Source organism: Meles meles, chromosome 19 (genome assembly GCF_922984935.1).
Source record: "Meles meles chromosome 19, mMelMel3.1 paternal haplotype, whole genome shotgun sequence".
NCBI classification, from domain to species: domain Eukaryota; kingdom Metazoa; phylum Chordata; class Mammalia; order Carnivora; family Mustelidae; genus Meles; species Meles meles.
In genome coordinates this window covers 10,447,548-10,460,752 of record NC_060084.1, presented here as the reverse complement: position 1 = coordinate 10,460,752, position 13,205 = coordinate 10,447,548, and positions in this window count along the sequence as shown.

Below are 13,205 nucleotides of genomic sequence, written 5' to 3'. Positions count from 1 at the left end.
AAAAAATCTCTTCCTGTTTCCATCAGAGGGAAGGGGAGAGGAACCATTTAAAATACATCCGAGAACTCTGTTCTTAACAAGGCCTGTCTTTAGGAGAAACTTCTTACCCAGAAGCAAACCTGATGAAGTATATTCTCAGAGCCTCACTGACCAGTGAAAGTGAAATACCCAACAGTGGTTCACTCTAGCCCTCCCGTCCCACCGGGGTGGAAAGAAGTAACAGACCAACACTGGTGATGTCCACAGACACAGACACACTCAGAGACTTGGACCCATCACAGGATTTGGGACACTTCTTCTTCCCTCATAGCTCTTGGCTACATTACCAAAGGTCTATCTACAACAGTTCCTTTTACCCTATTCACCATGTCAGGCTAGCAAGAAAAAAATCACAAGGCACACCAAAAGGCACAAACAAAACAAAGCAAAACAAAACAAAACCCCACAATTTGAAGACAAAGAGCAAGCATGAGGACCAGATGTGCTAAGGATGATGGGATGACCATACGTGGAATTTAAAACAACTTTAAGGGGTACCTGGGTGGCTCAGTGGGTTAAAGCCTCTGCCTTCAGCTCCAGTCATGATCCCAGGGTCCTGGGATCGAGACCCACATCAGGGAGCCTGTTTCCCTGGCTCTCTCTCTGCCTGCCTCTGCCTACTTGTGATCTCTGTCAAATAAATAAATAAAATCTTTAAAAAAAATAAAACAACTTCAATATATATGCTAAGGACTCAGAGTAGATAAAGCTGACAACACATGTAAGAGCAGACAGACCGTGCAAGTAGAGAGATGGAAATTCTAAGAATGAACCATAAGGAAATGCTAGATATAAAAAATACTATAATAGAGATGGAGAAGGCCTTTGATTTGGCCTTACAGTAGACTGGACCCAGCTGAGGAAAGAAGCTCTGAGCTTATGGACATCTCAGTAGAATCTTCCAGAACTGAAAAGTAGAGAGAAAAAAAGGTTGGAAAACTGAAAATCAAAGAGAAAGACTGGAACACACACACACACACACACACACACACACCATACTGTGGGGCAACTACAAAGACACTCACATTACCCATGCATTGGTGCCATGTTATTTGAAAATGGAATTGGATTAGTTGTAGACCCATGTTGTGAACTCTAGGATCACCACTGAAAAAGCTATTTTTTTTAAAAAAAAGGTATAACTGATGTACTAAGAAAGGAGAGAAAATGGAATCAGATAAAATGCTCAGTTAAAACCACAAAAGGCAGGAAGGGAATGGAAGACACAACAGAAAGAACAAGGTCAACAATCAGAAAACACCAGTGACCGTGGTAGGTAATCATACAACGACATCAGTAACCACTAGATCATTATCAAGAACCCATTGAACGTCAATCGTCTGAAGAGACCCATTAGAAGACAGAGGTTTTTCCAAGTAGATCAAAAAACCAGGACCCAACTATATGTCATCTCCCAGAAGCCCTCTTTAAATATAAAAACACATGTAAGTTTAAAGCAAATAGATGGGGGAAATATGCCATGCTAAATCAACCAGGGAGATGACAAGGTAGCAGGGTGAAGTGTGTTTGAGGAGGGTCAGTAAAACAGAGATCCCAGAGGTAGCAAGTAGCCAGATTGTGTACAGTTTTTTCCCCCAATTCTCTTAATTAAAAAAGAAACAACTTTATTGGCCACAAGGGACGAGAGACTATGCACAGATGGGGATCACCGCCTGCTGCTGCACCATAAGAGGCTCAGATAGGATATACATGTTGCTTCGTGTGTGCACTGGAGGAAGCAGAGAAAAGTGGAAGCCATAAATTTAATTCATGGTTATGCCATTTACATCAGGTAATAATGGGTTAATTACTTCACTGTATAGGCTTCAGTTTCTTCATTAAAATTAACGATAGGGAATTTCATGAATTACCTTAACTTTCAATACAAAAGTTCATGACTCTATGGCTCATATCAGCGTTCATTACCATGGATCTATGGGCTATTAGTCAGGGCTCATTTGGTTACAGAACAAAACAAAAACTCATTTCGAAACTAGCTCATGATAAAAACACAACCGTCCTGAAGAGAGGACATGGGACTAATACCCAACGGGAGTCTCAACCGTGACAAGTGAAAGAGAGCAAGGGCAGAACTCGATGTTCAGGACCCCAGGACCTCTATTTCTATCCACAGGTTGCTGACTGCTCTCCTCCTTGCTTGTCCTAAGAGGTGGAAGGCTCTGTCTCCAGCAGCTCCAGGAACACACTCCCCCTCTTTGGAAAGAGACTCCTCACCTCAGTTCTAATTAGGAAAACCCCAGGGCTACAACATCTGCTCCCTTCTCTGGCCCATCTCTATGCAAACCACATCCTTGAGAGTGAGGAAAAGAAGGAAAGCCCTTCCCAAAAGTGCAGAAGGGACAGTGTCCCCATCAGAGGGGAGTCCGGCGGGTATCCAAGCAGACACAGGAGCAGTAGATGGTTGTCAATCATCCATCACTGACTTTAAAATATTACGTGTATACGTTCAATCTGAAGGAGACATTTTCTGTTTTTACATGAATTAAGATTAAAGGTGTCCAGGTTATTGTTAAGCTTTTTTTTTTTTTTTACTGCCTGAGATGGAGAAGAAGAAAAGAGGGGGAGGAGGGAGTGTCTTTCCCGACTCACAAAATGAAACCTGGAATTTAGCCCTGAGCATGTGTTTTACCATTAATTGCCAAGGCCAAGTGATGGACATCATCTGGGAGAGGAACAGCGATCTGACCTCAAGCCTCCCCAGGTAAGAGAGACTACAGATAATTTACTGTTCCGGAAACATTTTGCCAGTGACAATCCCGTGGGGTTACCACTAGGTAATCTACAGGAGACACAGAAGCTCAAAGCACTTTTATCTCTCAATTTGGGAAAAAAAAATATCAAAGGTTGTAAGGACAGAGGAATTCCACTTAATGTATTGTGGTATGAAGTCTATTTACATAGAATAAAATTCACACATTTTTATGTAGAGTTCTATGAATTTTGGCAAATTCATCTAGTCATGTAAAACCACCACCACCAAGAAATACTGTATTTGACAGTATTAGAGGGTTATTGATGACCAGTTCCCCACTTCCCAAGCCCTGGCTGACACTGGTCTGATTCTTGTCCCTGTAACTTTCCCTTTCCCCGAATGCCATTAAGTGCGGGCCCACAGTATGGGGCTGTTCAGACTGCCTCCAGGAACGGAACGCCTCCGAGACGCCCGAAGGCTGTTACTGTGTATCAAGAGCTCATTCCTATACACTGCGGAGTAGTGTTCTCCGGTGCAGATGTACTATAATTTTTCCATTCATCCCCCAGATGACTTCTGGGTTATTTCCGGCTTCCCGACAATGACCAATGAAGCTGCAATCAACATTCATGTAAGGGTTCTATGGGGACGTAGGTCTTCTTTTTTTCTTGGGTAAATGTCTAAGCATGGCATTGCTGGCTCATATGCCAAATTCTTTTGTAAAGGGGCTGTAAGGTTGTGCTTCCAACCCACAATATAGGAGAGTTTCAGCTGTTCTATACCTTTGCCAGTATTTATATGGCCAGTTTTTAAAAATGGGTTTTTATAACATGGCCTATAAAAAGACAAAACTGGAATTCAAACATACATCTTTTGATTCTATTTGGAATAGATTAAATAAACTTGAAAGTGGATCTATATTTATAGAATTATATAGAAGTTTTTGCAACAGTGCTTCTTTTCTTTTCTTTTTTTTTTAAGATTGTATCTATTTATTTGACAGAGCGAGAGAACACAAGCAGGGGGAGCAGTAGGAGAGGGAGAAGCAGGCTCCCCACCTAACAGGGACCCTGATGCAGGGCTCCATCCCAGGATCCTGGGATCATGACCTGGGCCAAAGACAGACGCTTAACTGAATGAGCCACCCAGGAGCCCCCAATAGCGCTTATTTTGTATATGGGATCCCACAGTAATGGATTACAGTCAGTCGCCTAATTCTTGTATAAAGTCAGATCGGTAAAGTCACCACATGGAATTTCTGTCCTGATTTCAATTCATTTGCTGACTTAATGACACAACACAACTTGGATCAACCCCAGCAGAATTTGGGGAACTGCAATTTTAAGCAGAAATTAGAAATTTTACTCTGGGCATAGTTTACCTATCTTGTCCTTAGAATTAAAAAAAAAAATGAGTATATGACACTTGGTGGACATCCCTCCCACTTTGGTGATCTAGTAGTCAGAAAAGAATACACTAGACCATGTGTAGCTGTGATCTCCCCTCTTTCATCCATGGCAATTAACTGAAGTCCCTCTCCTAGTATAGCACTATGAATGTTGCGGTGACACATAAGACAAGTTTCTCCCAATGGGGAAAGCCTTGTGTCACCCCCACTGTACAATTACTTCTGTCCTTCCTAAACTTTCAGGAGAGGATAACTGATGACCTTTGCCACTCCAGATCTTCACCTAGAAATTCTTCCTTGATAAGGGGAGGATGTAGGGTGGAGAACATCCAACAGATTCTTGAGGAGTGACTTTCTGTCACGTCTTGCTCATCCTGTAATCAATGGCATTTGTTGTAGGAGTTGCATGCTAATTAATCTTTTTTTCCCTTTTTCCTCCAAATTCTACTTACTCCCTTGAAGTAAGATCCCACTCTATCTCAGTGAGAATATAGAGTATTCTCTATAAGACATGCCTGTGTTTCATAGGAGAAAATAATTTCAACTCATGATCTATTACCAGTGAGATGAAAGACAATCCTGAAAAATGTTTTCATTCATTTCATATACTTTGCATTCAAGATGCCTAAACTTGATTTCCTTTTTTTTTTTTAATTTTATTTATTTCTTTGACAGAGATCACAAGTACGCATAGAAGCAGGCAGAGAGAGGAGGAAGCAGGCCCCCTGCTGAGCAGAGAGCCCAATGGGAGGCTTGATCCCAGGGCCCTGGGATCATGACCTGAGCTGAAGGCAGAGGCTTTAACCCACAGAGCCACCCAGGCACCCCTTGATTTCCTTTTTTTAAATCTTGATGCACATTAATTTCAGATTGTTTTATAGGCATCTTACAGCATTGCGGGACTAGCTAGTTACATGCGCTACGTCGTCTATAAGGAAATTCAACATCTTCATAGTCACTGTCTTCACCAACAAACGTGACACTCTTTAAAGGAAGCAACTGTGCGCCTGGTAGATTTTACTACGGTTTTGAGTCTATGTCATGTTCAGAGAGACAAAAATACCCAATTTTTTATCAGCCATTGATTTCTAGTTCATTTTCCACTTGAATCCAGTCAACCTCTTGCGTGTTTCTTAAGTACTTTGGATCTGACTCGGGCCTTCACTAATTCCCCTCGTTGGGATTTCATTTCCATCCCGACTCTCACCTTTTTCTTTGCTTCTTCTTATTTACAATTTTGTTTTGCAGAAAATCCCATTCAGGAGGAACACGTCAAAGAAGGGTTCCTAAGGTAACAGTTGGTGAAAGAGAACCCCTGGTTCTCATTCCTGATCCCCCGCCTCTAGTTTGTACAACTGCGTAAGTCATTTAGCCGCTCTGTGGCTAGCTGTCTGATTTGGGAAAGTAGGCTGGTCAAGGCAAAACTAACGCACAGGGTATCTGAGGATTAGGTGGGTTAACCCACGGGGTGCACAGCTGGTTTCCTGGGCATGCTCGGGGCTGTATCAGCATCCACCACCAGTTTAATGTGGCATTTTCATGGACAATACATCAGCCCTGGTTGCACTCTTAGGAGTTCTATTCCCATCCAGGCCCCCAGCTTCTCTTCTTCCATCCCAGAGGGCATGTTAAATATTTTATGAACAAACAAAAATAGCTCCTTCCAAAGAGAAATTCTGAGGGTAAATCATCACAGAATATATTTATCCCATTGTTAAGGATCTATGTCTTCTGCAGTGCTAGATCAAAGTAATTGGCTTGGGAATACCACTTCCTTTTCATATATCTTATTTACAATCCTATTAGCAATATTTGTGATCATACCGAAGAAAGCTTCGCTAGCCCTTCATGGTAGCTAATCATTAGTAACCAGGTACTGGGATAAATTACTTACATCATTTTAGAGAAAAAAAAAATGGAGGTTAGTATCTCCTGTTCTATCTACCTCACTGTTAGGAGACTTACATAAATATTAGAGATTTTAGTAAATCAGAATAACTACAACATCACTGTGGAGTTTAGAAGCACTGGGGCAGTGGAGAGTGGCACGAGACGGTCCTGGGTCTACATACAGCCAGTTCCTGGATGGGTGACCTTGAGCAAGTAACAAACTCTTTGAGTTTCCAGTCTCCTCTGAGAATGACAATACCCCTGGAAGCGTTCATTATAAGGATTAAGTGAGATGCACGCAGCAGGTATCCACTGAATTTCATTCACTTCCCAATCCCTACACAGATCACAGGCAGGAAGATTCATCGGTAGCATCCGATTAATGGGAGAATTAGTTCAGTTCCTCACTCTGATTCCTGTGGCTGATTCCTGTGGAAGCTTCTAGATGTAGCTTCTACCAGAGTTAGGCCCAAGCCTTGTGCCATCAGGAAGGACGGTAGAGGTCATACGGTGTGGGACAGCTGTTCTTCCAGGGGCGGTGTAACCCAAGAAGCGCAGGCTTGAAAGCTGTGGAAGGAGACGAAGGAAATCTGAAGAGTGACCAGGGTGCGGCACAGGCATGTACGCAATCAGCTGACTTGGTCATGAAAAATGGCCACCGACGGTCAGAGGCATATGGAGGTAAGCATTTGCTCTCATGGATCTTCAAGTCGGCTGGGTTGGGGTGAGCTTGGCTGAGCAGCTCTGCTTCTGCTGCAAGAGCTGGAGTAGCTCTACTCGCCATGTCCTGCTCCTTCTTGGCTGATGGTAACCCGGGCTTGCTCCTCTCACGGCAAAGGCCAACACACAAAAGGATAGATAGAAATACACAAGGCCTCTGAAGGCCTATCCTCGAATTTTCAGTTCTTACTGCCAACAGGTCATAGGCAAAAGCACCTCCGATGGTCCAGCTCACACACAAATCTTCGCCATGTCCTCTGCAATCATGGACTTAGTTCCAGCTGCTCCAAGGGAGCTCCTACGTCCCACCTAGGGAGGCGCATCCAAATGGCCAGCAAATGGTAAAAATTGTCTTTCATCCTAAAATTATTCAGACCCATATTCTCATCCTATGAGCAAGACTCGCACATTTCAACTGTCACCTTGTTATGCCATCCCCTTCCTCAATGTTATGAATGTTTAGAATATCCAGAGAACTGAGCTGTTCTGCTCAATTACATGGATGTCGGTGAGCCTTCTAGTAATGCAGTTATTGAGACACCTGTGTAAGTTATAAAGACGGTTCTGAGTTGTATTTGAGAAAACCTTGAGAAAGGTTTTTGATCTGGGTATTAGCCCCTTTAAAACGTGACCATATAAGCTTATCTTTGCGGGATTTTAAAAATTAAAAGAATAGGGGCACCTGGGTCGCTCAGTGGGTTAAGCCTCTGCCTTCGGCTCAGGTCATGATCTCAGGGTCCTGGGATTGAGCCCCGAGTCGGGCTCTCTGCTCAGTGGGGAGCCTGCTTTCCCCTCTCTCTCTGTCTGCCTCTCTGCCTACTTGCAATCTCTCTGTGTCAAATAAATAAATAAAATTTAAAAAAAAATTTAAAAATACGTATTTTTCCAATGAGAACACTGAACTTTTTTAAAGCTTTAATTTATATTCTGTTTCTGATTTTTATTCTAGTTACTGGCTTTAAAATGATGTCATATGCAAGCCACGTTCTACCAGTGTAAACATAAATGAAACTCATGAAATTTAGCATGGCTCATTGAATCATAAGTAAATGGCTTCTCTATTTTTGGTATTATACAAATTAACTGTCAGTCATTTGCCTAAAATATCTGCTCTATTTTAATTCATGGGCGATTCATTTTTTTCTTGCTTATATGTGTATGTGTGTATGTGCGTTTGTTATTTTCCTTTTCTCATGGTATTCATTACAAGTATAAGTGATGCTTGCCAGGTCCCCAGCGCTCTAGGGTTTGGCCACTTAGGCCTCTGGTGTATGACTACCTCCTCTGGGAACCGCCCTCAGCCCATGGAAGCTGCTTCTGAGGACGTGAATTCTCCAGCTTTCCATCACAATGCTGTCTTAAGGTATTTTGCCACATTGGATATTCTGCAGAACGTATTTTGGTCCATTCTATTTATGACATCCTACTAATCTCCTTTTTTAAAATTTTTATTTATTTATTTGACAGAGATCACAAGTAGGCAGGCAGAGAGGGAGGAAAGCAGGCTCCCCACTGAGGAGAGAACCCGATGCGGGGCTCGATCCCAGGACCCTGAGATCATGACCTGAGCTGAAGGCAGAGGCTTAACCCACTGAGCCACCCAGGCGCCCCTGACATCCTACTAATCTCTTGAGCAAGAAGCGACAAATACTCTAGATGCCCTGATAGTGGGAAAGAAAGTCTACAAAGATTCAGGACATCACCCTCATAACCCCTGAAAAATAAAGGACCACCATTGCACATGGCATCTTTTATAACAAAGAAAGAAGCACACACGCTTTGCGTACTCCGGGCATGAGGGTGATGCTCCCACCCACTTACTGGGTTACAAGCAAGACTTTTAGTGTTGAGTGTGGTCCTGAGGACAAAACTATTTGCTGAAGCTGATGCAGGTTGAGACACACGCAGTCTACATCTTCAGCCGTATGACTCAACAGACCTCACGGAACCCAAGGATCTACCGTTTAAAAAAAAAAAAACAAAAAAACAGTGTATCTAGAAAGACACAGAAATGTGTTCCTATATTTGCAGATGTAATTGACCCTAATCACAATCACAGGAAGACACTGCTGACGTCAACACGACTTTCCAGTGAGGATGTTAATCTTGATCAATGCCAGACTCCTTCACTATAAATTCTCTTTCTCCCTATTTTATTCTGTGCAAGCTAGTGATTAAATACAACCCACACTCAGCAGAAGGGAAGCTGGTTATACCACCTGGTGGGGACACATCTCCCCCCCCCCCCCCCGGGAAGAGAAAAATTATTTGTCAGTCCTTCTCCCGTATTTATTCATTTACCCATTTACTTCTCTCAATATTGATCAGATACTTATTTCTGTTACAATAACATTCTGTCGTTATTTATTTTGCTGCTCCTAACGTTCTTTGGCCACTGGGAGCTCTTTCAGGTTGACCCCTGTGTCCTTTCGGAGTGCCTCATGTTATTGTTTTTTTTTTCTTTTTTTCTTTAGCAATTCCCTGTTTTCTGTCATTCCTAGATCCTCTAGGCTCATCTTCTATTTCCTGCCCCAGACCAAGAATGAGACATTTCCCCAAGGAGCCATAAGGCCAGTTTTAAATGTGGCTAGGAAATGGAATATGCCAAACCAGTTTGTATTTCATAGAGTAAGCTTCTTGTGGAATGGGTTTCTGGGAAAACACTTAGGATGCAGAAAGATATCACATTCTGGCACATGATTTGTTTTCCTTATTTTCAGTGGTGACCGCTTTCTGACTTCAACCCATGCCGTAGCATGAAGTGCTTTCACGCTCCTCCGCGGTAACTGAGACCAGTAAAGCAGAATTTGTAGATTTGCGTCATAATGCGCGTCATCATTAATCTCGCTTCATCATAGTAAGTTAATGATTATTCCCTGTTCAGTTACCGCTAGCAGCTCCAGGGTTAAAACTGGGAAGAATGGAACAGCTTCATAATGTAGTGTCTTCATCCATTCAGGGGGAAACTGAGTAATTAGCACTTGAGGCACCAAACAGAGGGATAAGGGATGGACAGGACACCAGCAGCTCCTCCTTGGTCCATGGAGACCTGACTCAATTTTGAGGACTCAGGAGAAAGCTCCAGGCGTTTTACACCAGACACAGAGGACAAGGACTGGAACAAAGAGAAAGACCATGTTGCTTCTTTCTGAGTAAGTGTGTTTACTGGCCTTCGGACCCATGACAACAGTTGGATTACCTGTTTAGACAGTAGCTAATGGAAAACACATGCACTGGAAAGATAAAGAGTCCAGTGGTTTTCACTTTTCAGACAAAGTTTAAGGTTTAAAAAAAAAAAACTTAATGAACATTCAGACTAAAATTTGTTTCCATGAAAGACTTCACAATCCATTTATGACTCTCACCTCCTCTTGGCCCTCGCTACAGGAATTGCTTCATTGGCATACTCACACATTTTCTCGAATATATTATGTAAATAAGGAACAAATAATTTGTTGAAAAGCTTTAGACGGGTGAGAATTTTTGAATACAGCCGCTTGGAATTTTTAAATATTCGGAGTAATAATTGTTGGCTATGGTAATTTATTTCAAAACCAGGAGGTATTTGTCTGAAAATGGACTCATCCCTAGGCTGTCTCACTATTTAATTAATTTCCTGAAGATGAGACTTGATGGTATCATTATAGATGCGGAGAAAAAAAAAATGTTGCCATTAAATGAAAAGAACTCAAAATGCAAAGCTTCATTAGTAGGCTATATTTACCAGTAAGAAATAACTAAATAAGACATTTATCAGTTAAAATAAATGTAGCAGTAGTAGGTTCTTTCTATAGCTCTCTTCATTCTGGTCTATGCCATTAGGATGCCTTTTCCATTTTAGTCTCCTTACTCCTGGCTTTGTTTCATTAGCCACCCCTTACTCTCCTCTGTTGGCTTATTCTTCTCCTGTGACCTCTACAGGCTGCTTGGTCCCAAGGTCCTGGGTTCAGTTTTCCTCTCCATATATGTACTTTCTGTATCAATTTATCAGGTTTTAAAGGCTTTAAAGGTCTTTACCTTTCCATTCCTGACCCCTTCTTAAAGCTTGAGACTCTTAAATCCATCTTCATACATGACTTCCGACCTGGAGTCCTGTACAGGGTCTCAAACTTACAGCCCCCAGGCGCACCTCTAAATCTCTACCCTTCGGTCTTCTCCATGGCATTACACAGGTTCAACATCTACCTTCTTCTTTGGGCCAAATGTGAGAAGTTTTCCCATAATCTTTTCTGTTCCCACCTATATCCAATCTGCTGGCCCAGCCCCAACATATTTCTGTATCTAAATATGTGGTCTTTTGCATCTGATTCCTTTACCTTGGTATGTTTTCGAGGTTCATTCATATTGCAGCCCTTATCAGTACCTTGTTCCTTTTGAGTGAATAGTTTTCTACTGCATAAATATACCTCATTTGTTGAACCATTCAACAGGACATTTGGACTGTTTGCCATTTTTTATTATTAAGAATAATGCTACAATAAAAGTTTGCATTAAAGTCTTGGTGCAAGAATACTTTTTTTCCTTTATGCAGGTAGATTCCTAGGAATAGGATTCCTGAGATGTATAGTAAATATTTACCTTTCTAAGAAACTGCCAAACTGCACTCCAAAGTGAGTGTACTGTTTTACTAGCAATGTGTGAGGCATCCCTAGATCACTGCCAGCCCTAATGATTTCCCTCTGATCCAAATCACTTTTGCTTTAAAAATGTCTAGTCAGTGAATTCTAATGGAAACCATTAATTCACATGCCAAGTAAACGTGAATGCCTTGTGACACAATGTTTCTCCTGAGTTGGAAAAAAAAAAAAAAGAATGAATAAAAGGAAATTGTGAACGATTAGAGTGTAAGCAAGGATAGCCATTTCCCAAGATAGCAGGCCACTAAATCTCTGATCTGGAGAAGCCTGCTCATCAGATCCAGTTACCATGAAACCGCTTCCCTACTGCAACCACATGGAGAGCTAGGTTCTCGGATATGCAAACACTCCCTTGTTGGGCATACATTGTAGGTAGGGCTGAGATGAACCACTGCCCAGAGAAAGTGTAAAATTAAGACAAGAAGCCAGTAATTCAAAGTAATACTAAAATTAACACCAATGGCCATGAGAAAAAAAATATAGTCCTCAAGAGCTTTCATTTGCTTCGGGGGCATTGAATACTTGTTCAAAACAAAAAGAAGTAATTGGAATGAAATGATTATCTGGTAAATCATCAACTGTAGTTCAAGGTAAGGGTGCAAAATTAATGGGTGTTATATTTGAAGTTAATTATTAGCTTGAATTTTGAGGTCCGTTTATATCCTGTAAGGGTTATTGGGGTCCTAATTAATTTCTCCTGTAATATTTGAGTCTCAAATATCTAGAATCTAGAATATCTGGACTGAAGAAGAAATCTAAGGATACAAATGTGGCTAGCAGGTTTGGGGGTCATTGTTTCCTTAGCATGACAATAAAGAAGAGGGTTTTCTCAGGATCTTGCAACAGCCACCTACGCACAAACTTTACGGTAAGAGAGATGTTGAGTTTCCCATTACAGGCAAAGAGTGTAAGAGAAAGTGAAAGGTCATTTATTTTATATTTTGGAATATTGCACTTATACAAAGTTCAAGAGTCTGATATTTGAATACAGGGCAATAAATTATTTCTGGCAGACTAATTAAAGAGATTAATAATATTCCCATTTGCCTTGATATTACAAAAAATTAGTTCCACATCTTCTTTATATCATATTTGCATATTTCTCTTCCTATCATACTTATCACCCATCTTATATGCAATAAACGTATATTTTAGGGTATAAATACCGTACTTTCTCAGGATTACCTTACTCCATATAGCAAATATTTATGTAGGTATTATATTCATAGATTTTTTTAAATTAAAACAATGGACAAAACTCATTTATCATGATCTTCTAAAGCCCTACAGAAATTATAATTTTAATTATTCATAGTCTTATAATATGCAGAGAGCTCTTAATTCAACTAAATACCAATATGACATTTCTAGCACCCCAAATGGTGTCTTAAATAACCATCTACTGATACTCTCTTATGAGCATTTACTAAGTTCCCAGGCACTATATTGAACACATTGCCTAATTTAATCCTGCCTACCACTCTATGAATAAATACATGTACTCACTTTTGCAAGGAAGAGAACATAAACTTACTAAGTTTAACTATTTGCCCAAGATCACTTGGCCTCAAAATGCTGGCTCTCAGATTTGAATCTTGGCATGTCTGATTACAGAGCTCGCTGGCATAACTATCGTGCTATTCTATCTCCTTCCTCTCTCACTGTCAAAAGGGATTGCGGAGAGAGACACCTGAGTCATTTCAGGATTCAGGATCTTCAGGCACGCCATGGGCCCGTGCACCTGTGTTCCTCCAGGGGACCCACTGCTGGGATCTATTCCAAGTGGGAGGAAGAGGAT